The sequence below is a fragment of the Dermacentor albipictus genome, chromosome 1, assembly GCF_038994185.2.
Source record: "Dermacentor albipictus isolate Rhodes 1998 colony chromosome 1, USDA_Dalb.pri_finalv2, whole genome shotgun sequence".
Classification (NCBI taxonomy): domain Eukaryota; kingdom Metazoa; phylum Arthropoda; class Arachnida; order Ixodida; family Ixodidae; genus Dermacentor; species Dermacentor albipictus.
The window spans coordinates 44900614-44910612 of record NC_091821.1 but is presented as its reverse complement, the minus strand read 5'-3'; the positions used below and the strand labels follow the sequence as shown (position 1 = coordinate 44910612).

General features: G+C 45.9%; 1 non-coding gene across 1 annotated transcript; it reads right to left on the bottom strand.

The window, feature by feature from the left end:
- Positions 1-9503: 9503 nt before the first annotated feature.
- TRNAS-UGA (transfer RNA serine (anticodon UGA)) lies at positions 9504-9576 on the bottom strand. Its single transcript has one exon. It is a non-coding gene; the product is annotated as a tRNA-Ser (tRNA).
- Between the last annotated feature and the right edge of the window lie 423 nt (positions 9577-9999).

The following is a 9999-nucleotide window of genomic DNA, read 5'->3' as shown; positions in this document are numbered from 1 at the left end:
CGTTCGTGACTTAGAAGTTACCGGGCTCGCCGCGGTAAAGAAAGGACATGCGGACAAGACAGATTACAATTATTGTTGTGTGGCAGAAGGGTGTAATTTTGCTTAAGAGTGTAGTGTTTACGGGCAACATGCGTCGTTGTCGTCTCAAGAACATTGGCTCGAAGGAGAAAACTGATAGAGATGAGTAGCGAAACGTTACCCTGTGCGCAAAAAATTCTCACAAAAATTATCGGGCTGCACACATCACCGCCTATCGTCTCGCAGTCTTATACACCGCAGGATCGTTCGAACTAGTGCGTTTAGAGCAGATGTCCGTTGCGGTCCTAATATTTTTGTTCTGACACTGGCGTCTGTACAGCCTGCGCTGCTCGTGTATAGGCGATAAGTTTGAGAGCACTGCGAGAGGGTACGTCACGTGCTTTTCTTTTACTGAAATTTCTCGGAATTTCTTTAGAAAGCCAATATACAGGTTGTCCCACATAATTTGAGCCAAAGTTTTAAAGACGAAAGGCACTCCGGACGCGAGTTGAACCGAATGCATAATGTTGGCACTGGCCTAGAGTTACTCAGGCTGTCTTTTATTTTCCTCTCAACTAACGGATTAGTTATGTTTAATTATTCCACTTTTTAAGTATTGGCTGCAGACCCCAAGTGTGACAGGTACAGTTGTAGAGCACCTTGAGAAAGCTCTCAATAAATTGTTTCCAACGCGATATATCTCACGTGGTCCCTTTTTCCCCGTTCCAAAGAAAGCCCGCGAAATATGAGAAATACCACGTGACGGGAGGCTTGCGCACTGTTATTGTGCTGCTCTCAAGCGTGCAATGGATGAACAAGGTCGGCTGCAGCGAGACTGGCCCGCGACAGGGCGTTATGCCAGGTGTAGGTATCTGGGCATGCGGCTCTTATCGCATGACGGCGCAAATGCATGCTGCTGGCGGAGTGGTGCCGAAGCGATAAGGCGTCTAAGGACACGAATTTGTTTCGATGCTGGACAGTACCGTTGTAGTGGACCGATCATTTGCTGATTCGGACTCGCTCGCAAGCAGTTGAATTGTCTAATACATAAGCTATGTGGAAACCTGCAAGTTTATTTGAGGAGGTAGATTCATGACATGCAAACTTGGCAGTCACCTGAAATTATCACGAGGCCACTGACGAAAATGTTGGTGCATCGACTGCCTCGGAAAGGTTGTGTGCAATAGGTGCAATTGTTCGACACCCCAAGTACGACATATTCTTTAGCTAGAATGCTCTAAATGGTAAACACTGTACGGGAAATCAATGCGCATAAATGGATAATAAACAAAATTTCACTAAGTAACTTTTAAAACTAATTACTTTAAGTCCATATATTGCTATACGCGAATTGAAGTCAGTGAGTTCACAAGGCACTTCCACTTGAAACGAATTTTGAAAATAGCACCAATTTTGAGTTAATCGCAGTCAGACTTGCCGTATAATAATGCACTGTTCCACTTACTTTTTAGACAAAACGCCTTTTTTATGATTCGAAGCTCAAAAGTTACTGGGACACCAATGCATTTAGTCGTAAACTTTGGGAAAGCATATATCGAAACTGGTGTCATCCTCAGAATTCGTTCCAAATGGAAAATGCAATATGTGGTTCAACGTAACTAGTTTAAAAGCCAATTAGCGAAAGTTGTGAATTAGTCTAACATTTGCTTTCATTTTCTGCGCAAATAATATCTGCCTAATATCTAGCTCATTTAGTAGAATTGTGCACATGTCACAGTTGATTAAAACACATTGTTAACGTAAAAATAAAACACCCCGTATACCAACTTTAACGCTCCACACGTGGCTGGGGCTACCGAACACCAATAAGAAGGGTACGGACGTGCCCAACGCGGCACAACACCACCAGCTGACTTTGTGGACCGATCCCCAAATATAATCTAGAATCGGCAATAACGTTTACAGAGACAACAGCCCAGACTTGACCTTTTCCACGTGCCTAAGGCGAGTCATGTGGTCGAGAGTGGATGAGACTCTGGGCAGCGACCATCACATCATCCGGACCGAAATCACGCACCACAATACCCCCGTGAAATGAGGTCAGGCCAAAAATACGGACTGACCCGCTTTCCGGAAAGGTGAACACCCCAAGCCTAGAGGACATCGAGGAGTGGACCAAGAATATGATGGGCTTGGTTACACAGAGACCATCCTACTAACTGCGGACAATCTCGAAGTCGACCCACACCTACTTCACCTCTGGGAGGCCAGGCGAGGACTTTTGAAGAGATGGTAGAAGCAGAAGAGAAACTGCAAACTCACGATCCGCATTGCCGCAGCCTCGCGACAGGTGGAGGAGTATGCTGAAAAACTCGGATGCCAGAATTGGAATCAAGTATGCGACCAATTACAAGGAACCCTAAGCAACCGAAACACCTGGGCCATTTTAAAGAGCCTCAAGGCCAACACGGAATCAACAATTGTCATGGGGCAACACATACAAGGACTTATACAAGACTTCCAGGGCACCAAGGAAGAAGTGCTCGTAGCCATTATCGAGACACATCTCGGAGACGGGCAACAACGGTAGGCGCAGCCCGTTATCCACTCGGAGTACGAGGAAGAACATTAGCCGGATCTAGACCAACTTTTCACCAAGTTGGGCATCATGACAGCCTAAAGAAACCTCAAGAGAAACACGACGCTCGAGCGGGACACAATTCGGACACAACACACAAGACACAAGACACGGACACAAGACCCTCCGTAACCTGGACGATGGGGCAATGAAGAGCTTATTAAAGTACATCAATTAAAGCTGGGAGACCAGCAGTATACCGGCTTCCTGAAAACACGCGGACGTAATGATGATCCCGAAACCCGGCAAACTCATCAGACTACAGAACTTATGCCCGATTTCCCACACGTCGTGCGCGGGGAAACTCTTCGAGCACATGGTCCACAATCGACTCTCACCCTACCTGCTAGAAAGGAGGCATCCCCTTCTTCGCGCGTCCTGTCCACTTCTGTTGTCCACGTGTTTATAGCCAGTTTTCCCCTTATTACAAGATTAACTTCCACCAACTAGCCAAACTCGCCACTCTACTGAAGAAGGAGGGCACCTGCCAAACACTATGTTCGGTTTCCGGCCTAACATCTCCACCCAGGACATTCTACTTCAGCTGAAAGAAGTCATCGACGGCCTCAGCACACACCACAATAGTGCCATCCTATCACTCGACGGGAAGGGGGCATTCGAGGATGTCTTCCACAAAACAATGCTAAACAGCCTACAACATACTAGCTCTGGATGGTGGACTTACAACTACGCCCCGGACTTCTTGACAGATCGAACGGCGGCCATAGGCCTGGGGAACCTCAGGACCGACAAGATCCAAATACCGCAGAAAGCAACCTCGCAGGGGTCGGGGATCTCCCCGTTGCTGTTCAATATAGCGATGAGGGAATCGCCGAACCTCTTGGAGAATATCAAGGGCATCCGTCACGCAATAAACGCGGACGATCTTCCGTGTGGACGTGCACGGGATCGGTGGGCGACCAAGACGCCCTGATGGGAGCCATCGACAGGACCGAGTGTTATCTACATCGCTGCAGTCTCTCATGCGCCCCGGAAAAGTCAGAGCTCATAATCCTCAAAAATAGGACGAAAGGGCGGCCTCCTCAGGAGACACCGGACCAAACATTGACCCTACATGGAGTCAAGGTACCCCAAGATAGACGTACTCCGTATCCCGGGCCTCACTTTTCAGAAGGACAGTGCTGGTCTCGCCGCCGTTACAAAGCTGCAAGCGACAGCTACCCAAGTTGCACACCTGGTGCGAAGAGCGACTAACAGAAAGCACGGCCTGAACGAGCACGACACGGTAAACTAATACAAGGCCTGATAATCTGCAGAGTCACTTACGGCACCCCGTACCTGGGTCTCAACAACAGCGAGAGGGACAAACTGAACACTCTCATACGAAAGGCCTACAAGCTGGTACTGGGGCTTCTACCGACGACGCTGACGGAGAAGCTACTCACGCTGGACATCCATATTATACTTGGAAGGAACTAACAGAGGCTCACAAGACGATCCAGATAGAACTACTCAAGCTCACCAGCACGGGCAGTAACACGCTAAGAAGACTGGGCTAGAGACGCCGACCACCTCGGATGATTTCACCGTCAGTTCATTTCTATAAATAAAGTTTATTCCTCCTTCTCCTCCATCCCGTACACCTGCGTATGTTTATTCTTTATGTGTAACACTTAAAAAAAAAAGAAACTGCGTTTTCTACGTCCCTGCCGGCCGTTATTGCGGATATAGGCTACGTGGCTAGGCGGACAGTAGCAGCAAGAAAAAAGCCTTACGAGAATTTTGTTAATTAACTAAATATACTTGTACACCTTTAATTACTAAGACTAGAGCACTGTTCTCATTGCGAAACTGAAGCCAAGGAGTAGTGAATTCGTGTATGTTCAGCAGAAATTCTATAACTTTTCCCCCTCCCCAAGTGTAGGGTAGCCAACCGGGCACGTCCTTGGTTAACCTCCCTGCCTTTCCCTCTTCGTTTTTCTTTCTCTCTGTCTTCTCTATAACTAGCACTACATTATAGATATGAGACCTTAGAATGCACCGCGAAATGCATGAGTTCTAGTTCAGAGTTTCCTAAAAGCGCGCCTCTACCCGTTCGGGGCACGATCCTAAGTATAGAACGTCGAAGCAACTTTTAGCAGATATTTTGGGGACGAATATCTCAGAAATGGCGCTGCTCTGGTGTTCAAAAGCCGGACACCAAAGAAGAACATTAGACAGAATTCAGACTGGTAAAACATACGAAATCTCTATTCGCCATAATCTCTAAGAGTGTCCCACAAATTTAGCATAAACATAATAATTATTTTTCTAGCGTTCGCTTAAGTTCGTGAGAGTCCAGCTTATGGCGGCGAAATTAGACGGAAAAACATCTGGAACAGCTCTTGGCGTTATCTGGCGTACAGAGCTGATAAAGCGCACAAGCGATAGTGCACAAGGGAATCGGGGCGATGCACACAGTAGGTACGCTAACGCGGAAGGGCCGAGATAACGGAAGTAGCGAAGCGCGCATTGTTTCCGCGCGCCACGTGGGCGTTGTCCACAGCAAGGCTGTTGGCGGGGTGCTATTTCTGTACGCAGCGTGCGCGCGACAGTTGCAGCACACTATAGGGATGCACTCGCTCACGGAGGACGATAATCAGCACACCCTATTATCACGACTCGAAAGTGGACGACAAGCTCAGGGGGCGGCTCTGTTTGCTCTCACTGCTCGCTCGCAGAATGGTATCAGCGGCCTTTTGTCTCTTGGTCTCTTCTCTCCCCCCCAGCGATCCCTCCGGAAGAAAAGAACTCGAGCTGTTCGTACGCAGCGCTTGCGGAAATCACTGTCCACGCAGCCCACATGCGCCCGCTTTTATACAGGCGACGAACGAACGTATAGTCGCGAGCAAAAGTGTAAGAACTAACGGTGCCGCGAAAAAAAAAAAGAAGCGTTTTTCTTTTTTTGCCCCATATCGGGGCATGCCAGTTGAAATCGAGTGATACAGCGTATACTTTCGCGCTGCTTTGACTGAAGGCCATGTATTAAAAGAACCCCACGTTGCCGGAGCTGTGTTAGAATACATTTTAATTATTTTTTATTTTTTATATTTGCTGCGGACGCCGTCGTTTCTAAACTTTTGCTGTCGACTGTGCAAGAAGCCGCGGCTCATTGCGTCGAAGCAGGGTGTGAGAAGACATCGCGGTTGGAAGTTAGCAGCCATACACAAGTGTCTAGGATTCACCTTTTGAAGGCATAAACTTATGAAAGCCCCATTCTAATCTAAAAATAATTTGCTACTTACAGTTCGTTTGACTTGAACTGGAACATTCGTGCGTAGTTTAGGCCACCTACACCAAAGCTAACATCAGTAGCCTTGAAAGAATCCAGAGAAAAGCCTATTAAATATATATTCAACAAATTTTTCAAATCTGGTACTCCCACCGAACTAATGAAAATAATGACACCCACCCGCTCCCGCTCATATATGAAAGAAATGGAGACTTGACTTCCTTAGACTACTCAATACTAACTAACCAACCTTCGACCCATCTCCATATTTATCGCAGTTATTGGCTATAGACCCCGTTCGTCACAGTGGGTGCCAGGTGTTAGGGACCGCATTTTGCACGAACAAACCCATATAGGTATTCTTCCCCACCTCGATCCCCTCGTATTTTAACAGAATTGAACTTGGCTAATTGAATTCGGGTCGCAATCTCGGATAATAATTTTCTGTTCTTCATTGTTGTGCCATTCTTCGCTGCTTCGCCTGTTGTCCTTGTACGTATTTGTTGCCCTCCCTGGTTGGTCTATTTGTGCGCAGTAATCACTAAAAAAATAACCGCAAATAAAACGAAGTGATAGCCACTTTTACTTACTAAAGGCGTGCATTCACGCTTACTTTTACAACCGTGCCGACCGCAGAATCTTCCGGCTTACTACTCGGGGCCGAAGTTCCCGTTTTTCTTAAACGGCAATTTTACGCCTTGTTTCTCGTACGCCGTTTCACTTATAGTGCATCCAGACATAGTCTGAAACGTGTACAAGTATTTCCAACAAATCGCAGTTTATATGTATCACAAGGGGAATCGGACGCCTAAACATTGCCTGGACTGGAGTGGAAAACTTTATTATGGTCCCGATTCAAAATTATGATAGTTATCATCCGAAGAAGGAGGAGAGCATTGTGCTTTTCTGTGCCCACAACGCACGGTGCGCACGAGCGTTTTTGCCACGGAGGAAGGAAATAAACTAGCAGGAAGCATTGCGTCACGCAGCTAGCCTTTGCAAGCCAATTGTCCGTGAAGCCGTCGACTTTTGTTCTCTCAAAAAGTCGGCCCCACACGTGAAATCTGCTCGGCGTACTCGGTCCAGCGCACTTGGTCTGCAGTAGGCTTCAATCGATGCAGCCCTTGGGGGTGCTTTGTCAATCGCTCCGTGCACATTTTCTCCCGATGTGCTCGTGAAACTTCGGTAATGTATTGCAACGTTGCGTATACATTTATCGTCTTCGTTGCAATGTGCGAATGCGGGAGCCGCGCGCTCCTGTCGCGGGCGTTCTCTGCATGCAGCGCGGCGGTCGAAGACATTGAAACTCACCGCGGCTTGATCACGTGTTGGGCCGACTTTTGCTGCCTTCAGTTTTGTTACGCAATGCTCCTTTGTAGTTTCCTTTGCTCCCTGCGTGGTTAGAGTGCACTAGAAATATTTGCACATGCGTCTCGCCACAGGCTGACTGAGGCCGGCGAACAATAGATGACGTCACTGTGACGTAGCCTGCGTCGACGGCGCTCTCACGACACATCGGATTTCCTTTCGCTAAGCTTGTCCTCCAAATTTTGTTCTGTTTTTCTTTCGTGCTTTCCATATGACGGAGGCTGATAATTACTTGGCGCGTCACGTGCCACATCTACGGAAACGGAGAACATGGCCAGCGTGCATGGAGAAAGTAAAAAAAAAAATGATGTGAATCATGTGTAGAGTGTGTCAATGGCTGAGTGTGTCAACGGCAGATCTTCGCTGCGAGTTTTGGAGTAAACACTTGACTCAACGCAAGAACATGCTACAGCACGTCAGAGACCGCCATAGGAGGGCATGTGGAGGCCAAGAAATATGACAGGCGACAAATGCGACAGTGACTTTCCTTCGTTGCAAAATGTTTTCAGACCGAAAGAATCGCACCGTGACGACGCACAAGTGGCTGGCTAAGTACGTGAACTTGCCGTTAGAAAGTGCTAAGCTAAAAACGACCTTGTGTAATGCAGTGTTTTCGTTTACTTTCGGATTTGTTACGTGGAAGATGCGTACAGCCGTGAGCATACGGTTTCGGTCGATGACTGCATGCAAGAACAACAATTAATTCACTACCTAAAATAGATCGTCTTTAATGTGTATGAATGGGCGGTACGCGCATTTCGCATCTGCAGCTGCGGTGTAGCACTGGCTTCACTGGTGCACTTCCTTTTTGTAGCAAACCCAAATAAACTATTACTCGTGTTCAGGTTAACGGCGTTGTGCTGAGTGACGAACATGTTGAGTGCAAAATCTTTCCCCCTGATAAAATTCGAACATGTCATGACTAAGTTGTTTGGGTACCAACATTCCTTAGGGCAAGGCAACGATGTTTTACAGCGACTCTGTTAGCCTCTCATTGGTCGACATGTTTCTTGTCCGCGTCCGTGGGCAAAAATGTCGGCCGATCCTGGAGGTGTGCAACACCGGGCCGACCCGCGGCGAAGGTGGTGCTGGCTTCAAGCACTCAGCAAAGTGAAGCGAAAGGTCCACAAGTTCTATGGACTTACGCATACAACATGCAGAACAGCATTCGTTTTAATAAAAAAAAAACAAGCACAAAACAAGCATCCGAACCACATGATTGATTATAAGGCGCTCCTGATAACAATGCGAAGCACGTAACACTTGATTCCCGCATACGTTTCCCGGTAAAGATTACTGTTGCGCAAGCTGCTGCAACGATGGCAGCTTGCGACGTGGGGAGTGACGTCACTAGTCTTTCGTATATAAAATAACCGGCCGAGCAACTTATTTCAGTATTGTTGCAGCACCGCTATACGGTAGGCAATGCATAGTTAGGACTCCCGAGCAGCAGCGTGAATACGAGGAGGGGCAAAGGGAAAAAGAAACGCCAATACGACCAGTAGCGGCGTGGTGCCAAAATTGCCATTACTCATACTACTACCATTACTCTAAATTACCATCACTACCATTACTCTAAAGCAATAAAACATTGCATACCCCCTTCAGCAGTTGTAGTGGTGGTTTTCAACTGTTTCGCTGGACATACACTTTCGCAGGGCCGGGATGGCGAACCAATTCTTTTTAGAATGAACTGTCATCATATGTGTTGAAATAACTCAGTTGCTTAAAATACCGCATTTATAATCAACACAATCGATCGCCTTAGGTATTTCTGCATAAATGGTCTAAGAATATATGTTGTACATTGGAGTGGTGTGAATATTTGTACAGTATGGTACAATACTATAGGTTTAGTTAACACATGTCGCATTGAAAATCATATGCTGCCATTTTTGGCGAACTGCTCGATCTATCATCAGGCCGGGTATCTATCATCAGCCGCCTTGTTGGTTTGTGTGTAGCTGGCTCTCTCTCTCTCTCTCTCTCTCTCTCTCTCTATATATATATATATATATATATATATATATATATATATATATATATATATATATATATATATATATATATATATATATATATATATATATATATATATATATATATATATATATATACGAGAAGAAAGGGGGTTAACCGAGAGGCCCGATTTTTATTAGTCGCATCATAAGAAGCCAACAAACACTGACACCAAGGACAACATAGGGGAAATTACTTGTTCTTAACACATGAAATAAATAAACTATATATATAATAATGGAAATTAAAGTGGATGAAAAAACAACTTGCCGCAGGTGGGAACCGAACCCACAACCTTCGCATTTCACGTGCGATGCTCTACCAATTGAGCTACCATGGCGCTGTTTCCCCATCCACCTTCCAAGAAAGTGGATGGGGAAAGGGAGTGGTGGCGCTGGCTAACACTCCCAGGGTTCTACTAGGACACATAAATACCCAAGAAAGTGGCTGGGGAAACAGCGTCATGGTAGCTCAATTGGTAGAGCATCGCACGTCAAATGCGAAGGTTGTGGGTTCGGTTCCCACCTGCGGCAAGTTGTTTTTTCATCCACTTTAATTTCCATTAATATATAGTTTATTTATTTCATTTGTTAAGCACAAGTAATTTCCCCTATGTTCCTATGTTGTCCTTAGTGGCAGTGTTTGTTGGCTTCTTATGATATGACAATATATATATATATATATATATATATATATATATATATATATATATATATATATATATATATATATATATATATATAGTGAAAGCTCGTTAATTCGA